Consider the following 16,730-nt stretch of genomic DNA (forward strand, 5'->3'; position numbering starts at 1 on the left):
AAAGAGAAAGGGTACTTTTATGAGAGCAGAAAAAATCAAGGCAGGGCCTGGGTCATTCATAGGACTGTTGACGTAGATATGGAAGCAACTTTAGAAATCTTCTAGTCCAAGACTTCTTAAACTTTTTCTACTCACAACTCCTTTACTCCAAGAAACTTTCACATGCTCCTGAGTATGTAGGTATAGAAAATAAGTATACAAATCAAACATTTGCTGATAATAAATCATAATTCCATGACCCCTACATTCTGTTACTGGACTTCATAAGGGATCACAACTCACAGGTTAAGAAGCTTTGGTCTAATCCAGCCCCCTCAATTTGACACTCAACAAAACTGAGGTTAAGTGATTTAAAGACATGCAATAAAAGTCTGAAATGAAATTAGAATCCAGGTTTTCTAACTCTTAAATCCTGAGTTCCTTCTACTACACTATGGTGTCTCTCATTTTGATATCTTTCAAAGAGTCTCTTGAACAGTACTTTGTATTTGGAAGAGATTTGATTAATATATACTAAGTGAATGAAATTATTGATTGTAAGCTTCTTCTTTATCCTCTAATCTAATTATGCAAGTCACATAACTTCCCTAACCCCCTCTCTTGATTGTAAAAAGGATGGTGTGAGTGGGGATAGAATAGAAAACATCAGATAAATTATAAGAACATCAGTTGGTGTAGTAGAAAAAGGAAGTTCAAATTTTAGCTTGGCCAAATGTGCAACCTTAGATAAGCTATTTTAACTCTCTGGGTGTCAGTTTCCCCATCATAAAATAAGAAAAATTGACTAGATAACCTATTTCAATTGCCAATCCTATGAACCTACCCAGTAAATTAAAATTATTCAATTTTTTCACGCCTCACAAATTAGAAGTAATTTCACCGCTGGAGGGAGCCCAAGAACTTCCCTCCTCTAACATAGGCACCCCACTCCCCTTCTCCCAACCTGAAATGAGAGAAGAAATTGTCTTCAACCTTGGAAGAAACAAAAAATGCAGAGATGCCTCAAAGCAAGAGGAGAGGTCTCTGATCAAAGGAAAGGGGCAAGTTGGGGAGATCCAAGAATGGTAAAGTAAAAAACCCTTCTTCTTCAAAGCAGGAATGGTCAGAAAAACTGTCCTTCAATACCAGGATCAGAACCTGCCGAGAAAGGGGGAAGCCCAAAAGGAGAAAAGGGAGATGACCCAAAGTCTGAGTCCACTTAGCATGTAACAGAAAAGAGAAGGACCCTTGGAGGATTGCTGATATTCCAGGACTGAATCCAGCCTACTTTCTCAATTCTTGCTTATCCCCGAGAACTTGAAAGGAGAAGGAGCAGAAGGGAAAAAAGGGGAATGCGACCTTATAAGCCAATCATCCCCTCATCCCCCAATCTTTAGAATGACTAAAAGTAGTCCGTGTGCTCAAGACTGGAGGAATATGCCTTCTCCACGAGAGCTTCTCTCCTCATCTTGGCTACCTGGAGAAGCCCAGGATGGGGGTGGGAGTTTTGGGGTGGGGGTAGGAGTAAAGAGCAATGAAAGGCTGAGAAGAAGGTGGACAGGGAGGGCGCTTTGAGGGGGGAGAGAACGATTCCCTTCTTAGCCCTTCGTCACAACCACCAAACTAATCCATCCTATCAGAAAGGACAACAAAGCAAAACAAAAAGCGTGCAGGCTTCCTGTTGTGCAACTCCTTCCTGAATAAGCCCTTTGCCGGGAGGGCTCTGGGTTCACTCTGCAACCCTTTAATAAAGTCACATTCATGAATGTCTACTCAGACCAGACGAGCAAATAAAGTATAGGCCTGCTCTCCTCTCCCCCCACAAATACCTCACGATTCAGAGGCGCACACGCCACTCACCCCTCACCCACCCCCCTACCCCAGACTGGGGCAAGCGGAGCGAACAACCCCTGTACCGAGGCGCAATAAAAAAAAGAAGGGGAACTTGGTTGATCTCATAGCTACAAACAGCTTGGCTTTTGCTTCCAGCCTGGCAACTACACCATCCCTACTCCCAAAGCCCTGGAGATAATAAAACCGGAAATGAACTTTCCCAAAGTTTCTCCCTCCAGGTACCTAACTTAATCATCTACATGATGACAAATCCTTCAAAACCAAGGAGACGCGTCCCCAAAGTTTCCAGACAGTATTGTTTCTTCATTCCCTAACCGATTTGTCAGCTAAAGTGAGTAATTTGGAAGTCTACTTCACCACAGTGCTAGGGGAATGGGGGGAGGGAGTGAGGGGAGAGGGAGAGAAGAACAGAATCCTGAGTGTGCGTGTTCGTATTGTGCTGTGTGTGTGTGTGTGTGTGTGTGTGTGTGTGTGTGTGCGTGTGTGCGTGCCCAAGAACTCGAACTGCAGACTCATGCTTTCCGGAGAGTAGCTTGGACAGACTTCCTTCAAAAACACAGAGGGGTAATTTATAGAGACCAAAACGGGACAAAGTCCTTTTAGAGTGAAAATGAGACATTTTCAAAACAGTCCTGACATTTTGCTACGCACGATCAAAACGTAAACGTTCGGTGACACATGCAGCGGAGTGTTTGTGTCTGAGTGTGTCTATGTGCTGGCAACACGCAAGGATACTGGATACAGGTGTGTGTATAGATACCTCTACAGAGTAGCCCTATAGATGGAAATATATTCTCTGTGAAAACACTTAGAAATTCAAAATTGTTTTCACATATATAAACAAACACGTGAGTTGAAATAAAGCATCTCTAATAGATGTTACAGCAATGTGTATATAAAATACTACATGCTATATGTGTAATGTAACTACGTAATGGTGTAAATATGCAAGATCAGAGGTAGACAGAGATAGATAGATAGGCAAATAGACGGATAAATACTAGTCTATTTCAAGAGAATGAACTTAAGTCACCCTATCAATACCCACTTCCCAAACTTTCTCTTTCACACAAACTTTTCGGTCGGCGTACACTATGTCTTCGCGTCCCTTAACTTGATCTGATCTCTAAGCAACAGCGTAACTGGTCCTTTTGGTGGGGAGGGAAAAAAAAAAATAAACCCGAGTCCTCCCCTTTACCGAGTCTGTTTTAAAACCTCTTCACTTCACTTTCTTTCCATTTTCTTAGGGTAGTCCAGGGGCATTCTGTCCCATCCTGACCCTCATCCTTTGGGCTGTCTTACACAACTGACGAGAAAAGTGTATTCCCTTTTCCATGTCTTAAAAAGAATAGTAATTTTTAAAAGCTGCTTTCTCTCTCTCTCTCTCTCTCTCTCTCTCTCTCTCTCTCTCTCTCTCTCTCTCTCTCTCTCTCTCTCTCTCTCTCTCTCAGAAATAGGGGTGAGGGACACAACACTTGAAAGAGCGTGTCTGCACAGGTTTCCCGGGGGAAAACTATTTCTAACACAGGTCCCTAGAAGCTTTAAGGTTCCCCCTCCCCCCAACTCGCTTTCTTGTCTACAAGAGAAGTTCCTATGGCATCCACTTACCAGGTAACCAGGATTTCCACAACAAAGCTCAACGTGCATTTTTTCCTTTCCCCAGGCTGCCTCTCTCTCGCCTCTCCACCAGCGAGAATGACAGCCCGGCTTGCAAGGGGCTGAGTCTAAGACAGCAACTTTGGTTCCCAGCGCTTCAGCACGCTTGAAGGGTTTGGCCTTTGGAAATGCAAACTTCCATCCGAGCTGAGGAATGGGACAGCAAAATCTGGGGTGCTTAGTGCTGGGGGCCGCGTAGCGTGGGCGTGTGTAAGAGGAGATGCCCTAGGCATCAGATCATTCTCCCCCCCCAAAAAAAAAAAATCTAAGTTAAAAAATATATACTAAAGTTGGGTTTCCATTTCTCTGTGCCTGGCCTGCTCTGCTCATCCCTATCCACGGAGGGAAAGTTAGCTAGGGTCTGGTTGGTGATGAGGCTGTGGGCTGGCGGGTGATACCCAATGATTGCGGGAGTGGGGGCTGGAGGGGAGCCGGTTTGTAGCAGGGGGAAGGGGTACGAGACTCCGCTCCAGAGGATGGGGAGGAGTTGGGGGTGGGGGGAAGCTTGCAGCAGCTACAGCGGTGCTCTCTACTCTGTGCCGGTTCAATCAAGGCTGTGTGGACTTGGGGATCGCAAGGACTGGGAAGAGGGAGGGAGAAAGTAAAAGAGAGAGAGTTAGTTGTGAGGGCCAGCAGCCAGCGGCTTCCTGAGTGCGAGAGCCGGAGGGGGGAGGGGGGGAGGGGGGAGGAGGAGGGGGAGAAAAGGAGGGAGGGAGCGAGAGAGGAATGAAAAGGGGGAGGGACGGGGGAGGGGGGCAAAGGGGCGGGTAGTGCCTGGTCACCCGGTTGGCTAATTCAAAGGCTGAGCTTGTGTCTCCCTCTCTCCGTTCACACACTCACATTCACGTAGGGAGACGGGGAAACTAGTCAGAAGAGAGACACTCTTCTAACCATTGGTTACTGAACCTAGTTTTTTGTTTTGTTTTCTTATTTGTTTTTCTTTTCTTTTTTCTTTTGGAGGTGAAGAAATTTCAGTGGCCTGAAGGGAGCGGACTGATGTCAAAACAGGCATCAATGCAGTGAAAAGAGGCCTGGAATTGGAATTTGAAGGTCTGGGTTCAATTCCGTCCCTGCTAAAGACCCCAATGACCTTGAGCTGTAATAACTTGCTTTTACTTAGTACTTTAATGTTTATAACTGCTTTCTTCTCCATTAAATTAAGATGCTTAATAGGGAAGGCTCAAAAAGACTGAAAGTTAGGACACCTTCGTTCTATTTCCAGTCCTACCAAGAATTAGTGTGATTTGGGTTCAAATCAATTGGACCTCAGTGTCCCTTCCTGGGAAATAAAGGCGTTTCTGATTGGTGCTAGAAAGTTGAACTGGGACCAATGGGGCAAAGTTGAAGGGAGGCTAATAATTGGCTCCATATGAGGAAAAGCATCCCAACTATTATAACTGTCCAAAAAAGTAGAATAGACTGCCTCAGGTTGTTCTTTATTGGAGGTCTGTAAGTAGAAGTTAAATGACCACTTCTTGGGGAAATTGTAAATGAGTTTAGTGTTCATTTTAGTGCTGGACTTGATTCTGAGGTCCTTTCCATCTTTGTAATTGACTCCATTATCTCTAAAATTCCTTCCTGGTTTTGATCCAATTATCCTTAGGAAAACCACAACAAACAAAAACACTTTAATAAGGCTTGATTGGCCAAAAGTAAAAAAAAAAAAAAAAAAAAAAAAGAAAATTATCTCAATGATCTGTGATTTTCTAGGAGTGAGAACAGTCTCCACTATGTGGATCACTGGCATGTGTATAATTTTGTCTTAGAAAATTTGCCTAAGATTCAAGGAATTTAAGTGCTATCTTACCTGTGGTCACATAGCTAATAAGTTTCAGAAGGGATATTTGAATCCATGTCTTATTGACCCCAAGTGTAACACTCTGTTTACTATATGCTATCTAGAGAAATAAATGTGTTTGCCTGTGGGTATGTTTGCATCCATGCATGCATTGTTTTGAAAATACCACAATGCTTCATAAATAACACTTCACAGCACTCAGCCATCATGAAGTTACAAAGTACTCTTATAAATGGGTAAAAGTAGTACACATGATGCCTGCAATCATAGCCTTAGAGATGAAGGGTACCTGAAACAACTTCTAGACCTACATCCTCATGGTACAGATAAGGAAACTGAAGGCCAGAGAGACTGGCTCTTTTGTACCATGCTCTGTTGTATCTGCAGAAGAGAGAGATGATGTGAAAGTCTTGCAGTTTTCAACTACACTTTGCATATGTATTGTACATCCATATGTTTAGTCACATGTTTATATACTATGCAGCTATTTTGATCACATTCAGCCTACAGTTGGGATAAGGGGGATTGTAGTCCTATCTTCACTATCAAAATTGCTAAGTGATGAAGTGAATTGGATTGAGGGATGGGTCTGGAATAAGGAAAACTTACATTCAAATTCAGTCTCATACATTAACTCTCTGATACTGAAAAAAATCACATAACCTATGCTTGCTTTGGTTTCCTCATCTGTAAAATTAGGATAATAATGGCACCTACCTCCCAGGGTTCTTATGAGGATCAAATGAGATAATATTTCTAAAGTGCTTTGTAAAACTTACTTGTTGTCCTTCATGCTTGAAAAGAATCAAAATGACATCAACATTCTGTGCTCAAGGCACAATGCATCTGACTGTGGCTGACCTGACCAATATAAACTCAGAAATCTCTACCAAAGGTTGGGCACAAATAGTCCATACAAATATTTGAAGTAAAGATGCACATCTCACATTTCTTTTGAGCTACTACAATTCTTCTTTCCCCATAGAATGTAGCACCATTTTCTACATGGGCAAACTGTCCCAGACAGTCCTCTACTAGAATCTCCTATGTCAAATAATTGTTTCCAAAGTTTTTCAGAGAGACCTTGAGAGTGTCCTTATATCCTTATTCTGACTTCCATAAAAGTACTCCATAAAATAGAGTGGCATTCAAGCAATATGGTCAATCCATTGAAGTTGTGCTTTCTGCAATCAGATTTTGAATGCTTCTCTATAGTTCATCTTGAGAAAGGACTTCAGCATTCAGTACCTTATTTTGCCAGGTGATCTTCATAATCTTCCTAAAACAATTCAAGTAGAAGCTGTTCAGTTTCCTAGCATAGACTGTGAGGCATACAGGCATACAACAATGAGGTCAACACAATAGTTCTGTAGACTTTCAGTGTGGTAGACAACCTAATACTTCTTCTTTCCCATACTTTCCTTCAGAGATTCCCAAAGACTGAGATAGTTCTGGCAATGCATACATCAACTTCATCATCTATGTATACATCCTTGGATAGTATACTGTCAAGGGAAATGAATTTATCCACATCATTCAATATTTTTCCATTTGTTTTAATGATAGTTCTATATATGGATGATGTGGTGCTGGATGGAGGAGAACTTCTGTTACCAAAATTAACATTATTACTGTTGCTTTTATACTTTCAAATATTTTATCACACAAGTGACTGGAATAGTTTTATATATTTCTAAAGTTTCTGTAGAGTATATAGTAGTTGAGGGCAAAATGTGTTACATAGTATACACAGCATATTGTAGGTGCTCAAAGCTACTAAATATCAGGAAATAATGGTGTGGGGGCACATTTAAAAATAAATAACTGTATCTAGAATTTTAAAATGTAGTTCAAAGTTGGATTTTTCTCTGAAATCCCAAGTGGCTTAAAGAGATAATGTGATGCTTAAAGTTCAATAAACTCAAAGTATTATTTTCCAAAATTCATCAAAATACATAAAAAATGTGATTTTTCTCCTTTGTCTTATGCAGATGGGTGTTTGGCACACAGAAGGGATAATTGTTACAATGATAGTCATAACAATTCTTATACTGGAGTGACAATCATGGGAAATGTTTCAAGTGTATTCAAATGCAACTGTGTGCACCCTTTTCTTCATGTTTCACAAGCTCACTCTTAGTCATTTTTAAATGTTTATAATGTGAACATTGGTGAAGGATACAGAGCAATGAGTCCTGTGCAGCAAGCATAGGAAAGCTTTTGATAAATCATCCTGTTTTTGTGATAAATATTTTTCAATGTAGTATCGATTAAAAGTGCAAATTTATCTCCATATCAGAGGACCATTATGACCTACAAGCTATCTCCGTCTTTCCAAATTCTATGACCCATTCTTTGACCCTTGGGAGAACTAATGAATGGGAAGATAAAAGAAAATTACTTTTATGCATGTTAACTTGCAATGACAAAGAATTAGAGATCCTAAGTGTTACATGCTCACCTTACCCAGGGAGTACTAGAAGAACAATGGGGAGAAAAAAGCTTAATTATGTCAGTTTATCTAGTTTAAATTTGCCATTACGTGTGCTTCCTTTAAAGTCCCTTTCATCTCTACCTTCTCTAGAATATCATGGGAGGCAGTATGGTGTTGTGATATGGGAGCCACCTACCAGTGGCTGCTGGAGGTCTAACTCAGACCTGTAGAATGCTTGTCTTCCTGTGAGAAGATGATAATGATACAAGGAGACTGCATTCTCTGACCTCTGAACTCTCTCCTCTTCCCTCTTGCCTCCAAATTATTTCATTCTAATCCACAAGAAATATCTTCTAAGGCTGCTTTGCAATTCCTTCAAGTGTTATGATTCACAGCTGTGGAGGCTCTCAGAAAATTCACCTGCCCCTTCACCTAGGCATGGTCCTTAACAGTATGGTGCAGTGGAAAGAGAATTAAAGTTGAAGTTGCAGGAACTGAGTTCAAATCCTAGATTTCATACATTATTTGTATAAAATTGAGCAGGTTATTATTTTTTTTTTTTGGTAAAGGGAAGTCATTACACTAGATGCCTATTTGAGCTCCAGATAGGTCATTCTATCAATGTGGTTTGGATTACATGGAATAGTGAAAAGCAATTATTAGGCTTTCTTTTGAGAATACATAACTGCCTACTATATAAATTAATCTAAATATAGTTAATTATCTTACCATAGGGTACTGTAAAAAAAAAAACAGAATAATGAAGAAAATATATTTTCCAAAGTTTCTGAATCAAACTAAATTTAAGTTCAGAATCATAATGAAATCATCTCCATTGATAAATTTATGGCTCTGGGACTTGTGTCCTCAAAATAAAACATAGGCTGTACTAAACATTAAAGATCCCTTCCAGGATTTGCATATTCTGATTATACAGTCTGTGAAAAAAAAAATTGCTCTCCTTCCCCCTAATCCCTATCTCTCTCCTTAACTAAGGGGAAGGTACTTAGGAAGCTCCTTGGGGGCAGTGAATACACCCAGGTTTTAGCACAGTGTCAGGCACATAGTAGGCTATTAACAAATATTGGCCAATAGACTGAATTACATTTGGGAAGCTGCTCCCTGAAACAAAACTCATCTTTTTAACACCAATCTTCTTCAAATGGTGCCATATGATTATGGTTCAGAATAATCCAATCCCAAAAGATTCAAATTATGGGTCACCCAAAAGGTAGTGGATACATTCATAGTGTCTTCTTCTTCTTCTATATTAACCAACTTCATGTACTCTACAAGCCGACTGAGCTACACACTGTCCCTGACACACTACATTCCATATTTCATCTCTTACCTTTCCACGTATTGTCCCCCATGCCTAGAATACTCTATTCAGTCACATCACTTAGAATTCATGGCTTTCTTTCACCCTAAATTCAAATGTCCCCTTTCCTATGTTTATAGGCAGCTAGGTGTTATAGCAGACAAGACTAAAATTGGAGTCAAGAAAACCTCAGTTCAATCTGTGTTATTTCATCATATGTTATGGTGTCATTACATGACACAGAAAGTTGATCTCATGGAATGACATATCTATTCACTGACACAGTGTATTCATCATATGATGTGGGTTGTTGTGTTGTGTGTCCATCACATGATAACTTTTAATGCATCATACTGTCATGTGATATGCCTTGTCAATCACATGATGCTACATATGTTTATCATATGATAGTTGTATTATTGTTGGTTTTCATTACATTAAGCTTAAACTTTGGGGGGGGCAAACAAGACCAATTCAGCCAAGATCAGAACAAAAGCAGGAAACTGGGGAAAACATTTTATAGCAAATTTCTCTGATAAAGGCATCACTTCTCATATAGAGAACTGAGGCAAATTTGTAAGATTATAAGTCATTCCCCAATTAAAAAATGGTCAAAGAAACTGTTTTAAAATGGATGCTAAACATAAATAATATTTTTTCAAAACTAAATTGAGAAAAGACATTACATTGATTGCTTATTTTGTTTAGATAACTGTGCTAAGTGTTAATGAAGATATAACATTTAGAAAACACAAGTTCCAATTATTGAAAGTTGTATTGACTCAGTGCTCCCAGTCCTTCTTGTCAATCAATGTTGAGGGAGCCTTTTTTGGGAAAAGAGATATTCAATCTATAGCCTATTATTTGTCCTGCACCTATTCCTGTAATATCATTACCCCAGCTGGCATGGAAGTTGTCCTGTACTTTTCTGCTTTGGGAAGAAATTGATATGCAAGGACTTAACCTTTTTTGCTGATGTTGCTTTATTTGCCTTTATCAATTGCCTTTACAAAATTCTCAATAAAAGCTGGCTCCTTTTAGAAGCCATCTCTAATTTTTTCAGTGATCAGCCAATCATCATGTTGCTTCCTTGGTGTACTAATAATAAACTTTTAATTCTCTTTGTCCTGAATTTTATCTTATTAATAATCATGGTCATAACCAAAATAAAGAATTTTCCTTTCAACAAATAGTAAGCTATCTAGTATTCAAACCTAGACTCTCAAGGAGAATAAGGTAAATGTAATAGTTCTCAGAATGAGCTGAAATTGTACTTGCATGTTTAAGAAAATAAATAATATTTGTTTGGCTAAGGTTGGGGAGAAGGGGAGAATGAAAAAAAGCTTAAGCCCTCTAAGTGGCTGGGTTGGAGATGATGGTAAACAGTGAGAAGGCTGAACTACTCAATCTTTATTTTGATTTTGTTTTCTCAACATAATGAATGGAGAACAAAAAAGCCAAGCAATAGTGTAAATTAAAGATAAATGAGTAGAATGTCAGAAAATTCTCAGTGGGTTCCTCTCAACAGGATAGGATTCACATGACTACATTGAAAAGAATATAGAATTTTGAATCATAAGACCGAAGTTCAAATTCTGTCTCTGTCATGTGCTACTTATCAGGGTAAGTCATTTTACCATTCTATTCTCATCTATAAAATAAGGAAGCTCCACTAGATGGCTGCTAAATTTTCTTTTAGCTCTAAAACTATGATTCTAGGTAATCTTTCAGTTCTGAAACTACAGAGCTAATAGTTATGAATCCCTAGCTTTTGTCAGTGATCTTTAAGAGGTCAAAAGAATTAACATACCATATCATATCAACCTTTAAAAATTATTTAACATTAATGATTCATGTTAGCTAATGTGGATAATTGTATATTTACTAGTTTTGTAGCTAATAGAGTGATTGAATCCAAAGAGTAGTCATCAATAGTCAATATTAACATGTGAAAGGAAGTGTTTAGTGGAAATCTCCAGAGATTTGCCCTTAAACTGGTACTAATCCACATTTTAATCACTAAATTGGATGAAACAATATATGCCATGATTGTCTTTTTTTTTCCCCGTGACAGAACTGTGTGAGATAATTAACACAACAATTTGCAAAATTAACATTTAAAACTATTTCTACAGGTTTAAAACAAACTAAATAATTGAGTAAGATAAAATTGAATGGTGATTCATGCAAGTTTCCATAAGGGTTTTAAAACTCAAAGTATAGGATGAGGGAAATATGGTAAAACTTAAGTTTCTATTTTAAAAAGTTCAGTATGAGTCACAAGTACTATATGGTATCTTAATTGAAAATTTGAAACATCTATAGTTTTATCAGCAGAGACTATTCTCTATTAATCCAGATCACACTCCTGCACACAACTTATGCTATTGCCTAAAAATGTTGCTATTCTGGGATCAAGTTAGAGACCTGACTCTTGGAACTTAAATGGTCTAATTCCTTCATTTTGTATGAATGATCTGAGAACCAGAGAGGTTAAATCATTTGTTCAAAATCACACAGAATCTAATGGTCAGAGCTGGGTTCTGAACCTAGGAGCTCTTGACTCCAAGTGTGATTCTCTCCACTGATCTAATTGTTGAATTTAAATGTATAGCCATTACATTGTGTTAATGTTAATCAGATTACATAAGTGACAATGCCCAGGATCACACAACCTGCCAGTGGCAGAAACTAAATTTAGGTATTCCCAAGACTGAAACCCTATCTGTTTTCTCTATCTACTATGCTATGTTACTTCTCATGTTGTATATATACACAGACATATGTGTATAAAGGTCACTTTGATGTAGACAGGATACACACAATATATACACGTGCATGAATGTGTAAACATATATGTATGTGTGTATATACACATAGATATGTTTAAAAAATCACAGATTACCCCAAAGATCAATGGGAAGATTCATTTGCATGTCAGCGAACTACAGCATATTATCAACAATGAATTATGCCTGAGAAGTCATATGTAGGAAAGAATGTGATTTAGCCAAAGCCTATTGTTCAGTTTTCAGTTTGAGCACTTCTCAGATATTTCTACAAATTTCAGCTTGATGTATTACTTTGTTGATTTCTAGACTTAAGAAATTGATGGGCAAAAATGTAAATTTTTAAAAGGTAAATTAAACTTAAAGCTGATTATGTAGTACATTTCTAGAAAGTCAGTTGTTAAATATTTCCCAGCACACTATTGCATATAATGTACATGCCTATATGTGTGTACATGCACCCCCGTGGGCACAGATATATACATGTATACACATATGGATGTGGATACATATTCTAAAAAAAGAAACTGCTCATTTATGGAAGATAAGGTCTAACAGAAAGCCCAGATATTAAAAGAATCAATCAATAATTGGTCAATATCAATCAACAAGCACATATTAATTGCCTATATACCAGACAAGTATGGAGGACAAAATACAAAAATGAGACAACCCTGCTCCTGAGGAGTTTACATTCTGCAAAAAAGCAAGATCTCTAGGATTAGGTAAACTCTTTGTAAATACAAAGGCAAAAGTAACAAACAATGACAGCCGGTGGATAGGCAGTAATCTCCACTGATGGACAGAATGAAATCCCATATCCCTTAAAGTACTGATATATAGTGATGCTTATCATTATTATGAAATTATTAATATAGTTATTGTGGTTAGAATCAATAGTTTACTTGGAGTTAAATGAACATTTAAATATGGATGTTTGCCTGGTTACCATCAATAAATAAACATGCATTCTGATTTCATGGAATTTCACAAATCTTTTGCTTACCTATAAGAAAATTCTTCTCTCCCACCCACCCCTCCCCAAACTTTCTCTTCCCCCACATCCAGATTAATTTACAGGTGGTAAAAATTCCAATAAAAGGGAAGAAACTTTACTTAATCCAATAAGCGATTAGCTTTGGAACTGTAACCAAAACATAATGGATATGCTAATTTTCTTCCCTCTCTGGGGACATCAGCCTAAGTGAGTCTTTGGCTCTGAGATAAATATCACAAATAGTCCTATTTATACAATATTTTTACATAAACCTTGCTCTAGTCCCATGGACACACTATTTCCCCTTTTAGGGAATTGTTATTCTTATGCCTGTGACACAAATTCATACCAGAATACTCTTTTTTTTCTAAAATGCAAAAGCATTAAAATAATAAATGCTAAGGAAATGTCATCATTCTGTCAATATTCCAACTTCTCTTTCTGTTCTTCATCTCCTCCTCAATGCAAGTGTTTGGACCCAGGATGGAAAGAGATATGCTTAACCACAGATACACAAACAGAAATACTCAAATAAAATGAAGCATGAGACAAGTTCACAAAAACAAAGACACTCAGTGGTTGAAATTGCCATGACTATCCTATTGTGGCCAGCTATTGCAACATCACTGACATTCACATAAAAACTCTTGCTGCAATTAAGTCCAGCTTGCTGGATTCAACCTTTGCAGAGAAAGATGAAAACACTAACCCTTTGGATGTATCCTGTGCCATTTGTTGAACCAGAGTCTCCTACTGCATTGGCCCAGGAAGAAAATTGATAAGTTTGGAAGCTGTAACAAAGGTCAGATGAAATAGGAAAAATAGCGTGGACTGGAAAATCAGAGCAACTTAATATAATGGCTATGGCCCATTATGATCAATGTGAAACTGGGCAAATCATATCACTTCTCTGGACTTCAGCTTCCCCCTCAATAATACAAAACCAAAATTGGAAAACATCAAAGTATTTAGGATTCAGAACACCTGTTTTAAATCCTAAATAGGTTCTAGAGTTCTTTGTATGTTCTAGAGTTCCATTCAGTACAATGCACAAACAATAATATCCCAATGGCTTTAGGAGCATTATGTGGACTTGCCAGTTCTTTATGTTTCAAAGGACTAACACTGTAAAGTAAGGAGGTCAAGAAACAACATATGACATAACCTATGTTCATTGACAACTTGTAGAAATACAGTTGAGAGAAAAAAAACATTGCTCTTTAATATGTCGTTGCCCAAGAGATATCTAATGTTTATCTCCCTTTTTAATGAGGCAAGTGACAGCTAGTGTTTCATCAATTATTTAGGATTTACTTGAATTTATAATTATCGTGAGACCTATAAAACTAAAGATATATCAGTGGCAATCTAGTTAAAATTCTCTGAGTGCGAAAGATAGATTTGCCATTTTATTTTTCTGTTTCATATCCAAAACCAAGGTCACATGTCAAGGCACAGTGATGGAACATAATGATACCAATACAAGATTACAATGACTCAGGATGAAATCTCCAATCCTTCTGGGATCTGCATGTGCTGTAATAGAAAGAGAACTGTTCTTAGAGTCAGGGGGCCTGCATATAAATCCCATATTTCACATTTGCCAGGCATGGAACTATGGGCAGATCACTATACCCACTCCAAGCCTCAGTTTCCTATTCCAGAAAGTGGGATAACATATACTGTTTCCTTTATAGTTATACTACTATTTACCATAAGATTGTTGCTAGAAAAGGTCTTGGTAAGCTTTAAAGAGCTATAAACATTGTTCATCCATTTTGTTTTTAACTATATGGATTATTAGAATAATCTCCACTAAATAACTATGGATCTCATTTAAGAGGACTTGTTCTAAAACTTGATGCATGAACTCAATCATTTGGAATGCCTATTATCAATAAAGAATCCTTCTTTCATTTAAATCTTATGTAGGGCCTAGAATATTCTCTACAAAAGTGGTGAATACCTTTGGCAAGCAAAAAATATGTATATATGTGTGAATGAATATATATATATGTATATTATATATACCCGTATATGTATGTGTGCATATATTTATATTTCCCTCTGTTTTACCTTATCAATAATCCAAGACTAATTACCATTAGCTTTATGATTGCAGTGATCATAGAATCTTTTGTAATCTCAATGCTAACTTCATCTCTCCCTCAGAAAAGGGCTTGGGATCCCCTTTTTCTGTTTACATTCTTGGGGGAGGATAACTCCTCAAAGAAGGGATATAAATCTTTTCTTCAGTTCTATAGCTGATTGCCCCAACTGAGAATTTCAGGGAAAATCTATTAAATAAATCTTCAGAATAGCTCATGTCTAAGATTTCCCCCAATCCCAAATGGGATTAACAGTGAAGCTTGTACAAGGTCATAGCTACCAGGTAGAGGACAGCTTTGTATTTCCTCTACCATTAAAGAAATGCTTTGTATTGGTCAACCTGCCATCTGGGTAAAGGGGTGGGGGGAAGGAGAGGAAAAGTTAGAATAAAAGGTTTTGCAATTGTCAATGCTGAAAAATTACCTATGCATATATCTTGTAAATAAAAAGCTATAATAATAAAAAAGAAATGCTTAAAACATATAAGACTCTTAAGTAAGCATTAACAAATACTCAACACATGAAATAATCTGTAAGATTGCTGAACAAGCATTTCACCTCTGATTTGCACCACTTGTATAACTCACAAGTCCAGATCTCTGGGCAAAGGAGAGGTTAGTTTGGGCATTAGCATTGCAAGTGTGGAATCCTCTGCTAGGGTGGCAAATTTTCTCTGAGGAACACCACAATAGTTTCTCAACACATATCGCTGCTAGTCAAAATCCAGTAATGTATCACCTTTTGGAATCACAAGATTATGGGCAATATTAGAAATATCCTTCTTTCAGGATTGTAATTCAGTGATCCATGCTTAGAGAAAGTAACACAAAGCAGAATGGCAGCCAGGGATTTGAAATCCAACTTCAGTCTCACTGGGTCAAGTACATATTCTTGAGTTATAGACATGAGAGCAGTCGCTGCTGGAGTAGGGAAAGGGAAAGTCCAGCCCTTCCTTCCATGTTGGGGAGTCCAAGAGAGAGAGCTAGCATTGGCTGTGTCCTCAAAAACAATATATTAGAAAGAGAGGGACGTAGAGGGAGAAGTTTTATTCTGTCCTTTTAAAGCTAGTAAGCTTTGGACAGCCCTTTCTGGCTGAGTTCACCAGTTATTCTATCACTGGGGCAAAGGAAGGGAGAAATCACTAAGAGCCAATAGTTACAGATGTCCTTTAGTAAGAGACACATGACCTACCAGAAGAGACCACAGCCCAGTCTGCCTGTATGTATATTCCATGGGATAGCCACAAGTAAATTAATATAACCTTAAGATTCTGAAGGAGATCTTGGATAAAGAATTTTACTCCACAGTGACATATGCTTTTTAAAAATACCAACAAACAGTGAACACAAAAGAATATATTTTCTGTACTTTTCTTTCAATTATGTGATTATAAAAATGGAGTTTGCTATAGATAACTGTTCTCAAAAGCTTACATTTATCCTTCCCATATTTTCACAAGCATCAAAAATAGATCATTCTGCAAATAATAATCACTAGAATTTATATAGTACCTTTCTGGACTGCAAAGTGCTTTATAAATATCAACTTATTTGATCTTCACAAGAATTCTAGAAAATTTATTATTATTATTATTTCTATTTTATAGAGAAAGACACTGAGGTAGAAGCTAAATGACTTTTCTAGGGCCACATAGCAAGTTAGTATGTGAGACAGGATTTGAACATAGATCATCTGGACTGGAAATAAAGTGCCTTCCACTGTGCCACTCAAATTGTCTTTTGAAGGATAATATTTTTCCTATTTTTTGGTATCCTACCTATCTACTACCCAAC

The 16,730-nt window shown here is 37.8% G+C and overlaps 1 protein-coding gene and 1 long non-coding RNA gene across 3 annotated transcripts in view; one reads left to right on the plus strand and one right to left on the minus strand.

The window, feature by feature from the left end:
- The window catches only part of GLIS3 (GLIS family zinc finger 3), a 658,251-nt gene extending 654,673 nt beyond the window's left edge, over positions 1-3,578 (minus strand). Inside the window, exon 1 of the mRNA XM_074282835.1 lies at positions 3,442-3,578. The gene's annotated coding sequence lies outside the window, so the exon portion shown is untranslated. The remainder of the gene's footprint in view (positions 1-3,441) is intronic.
- On the plus strand, positions 1,758-7,829 carry LOC141551323 (uncharacterized). Of its 2 annotated transcripts, XR_012484830.1 has the most exons (3): positions 1,762-2,164; positions 3,497-3,663; positions 4,450-7,829. It is a non-coding gene; the product is annotated as an uncharacterized LOC141551323 (long non-coding RNA). The 2 variants fall into 2 exon arrangements; XR_012484831.1 differs by lacking the exon at positions 4,450-7,829 and having other exon boundaries at positions 1,758-2,164; positions 3,497-3,666.
- Positions 7,830-16,730: the final 8,901 nt, after the last annotated feature.

Source organism: Sminthopsis crassicaudata, chromosome 1 (assembly GCF_048593235.1).
Source record: "Sminthopsis crassicaudata isolate SCR6 chromosome 1, ASM4859323v1, whole genome shotgun sequence".
Classification (NCBI taxonomy): domain Eukaryota; kingdom Metazoa; phylum Chordata; class Mammalia; order Dasyuromorphia; family Dasyuridae; genus Sminthopsis; species Sminthopsis crassicaudata.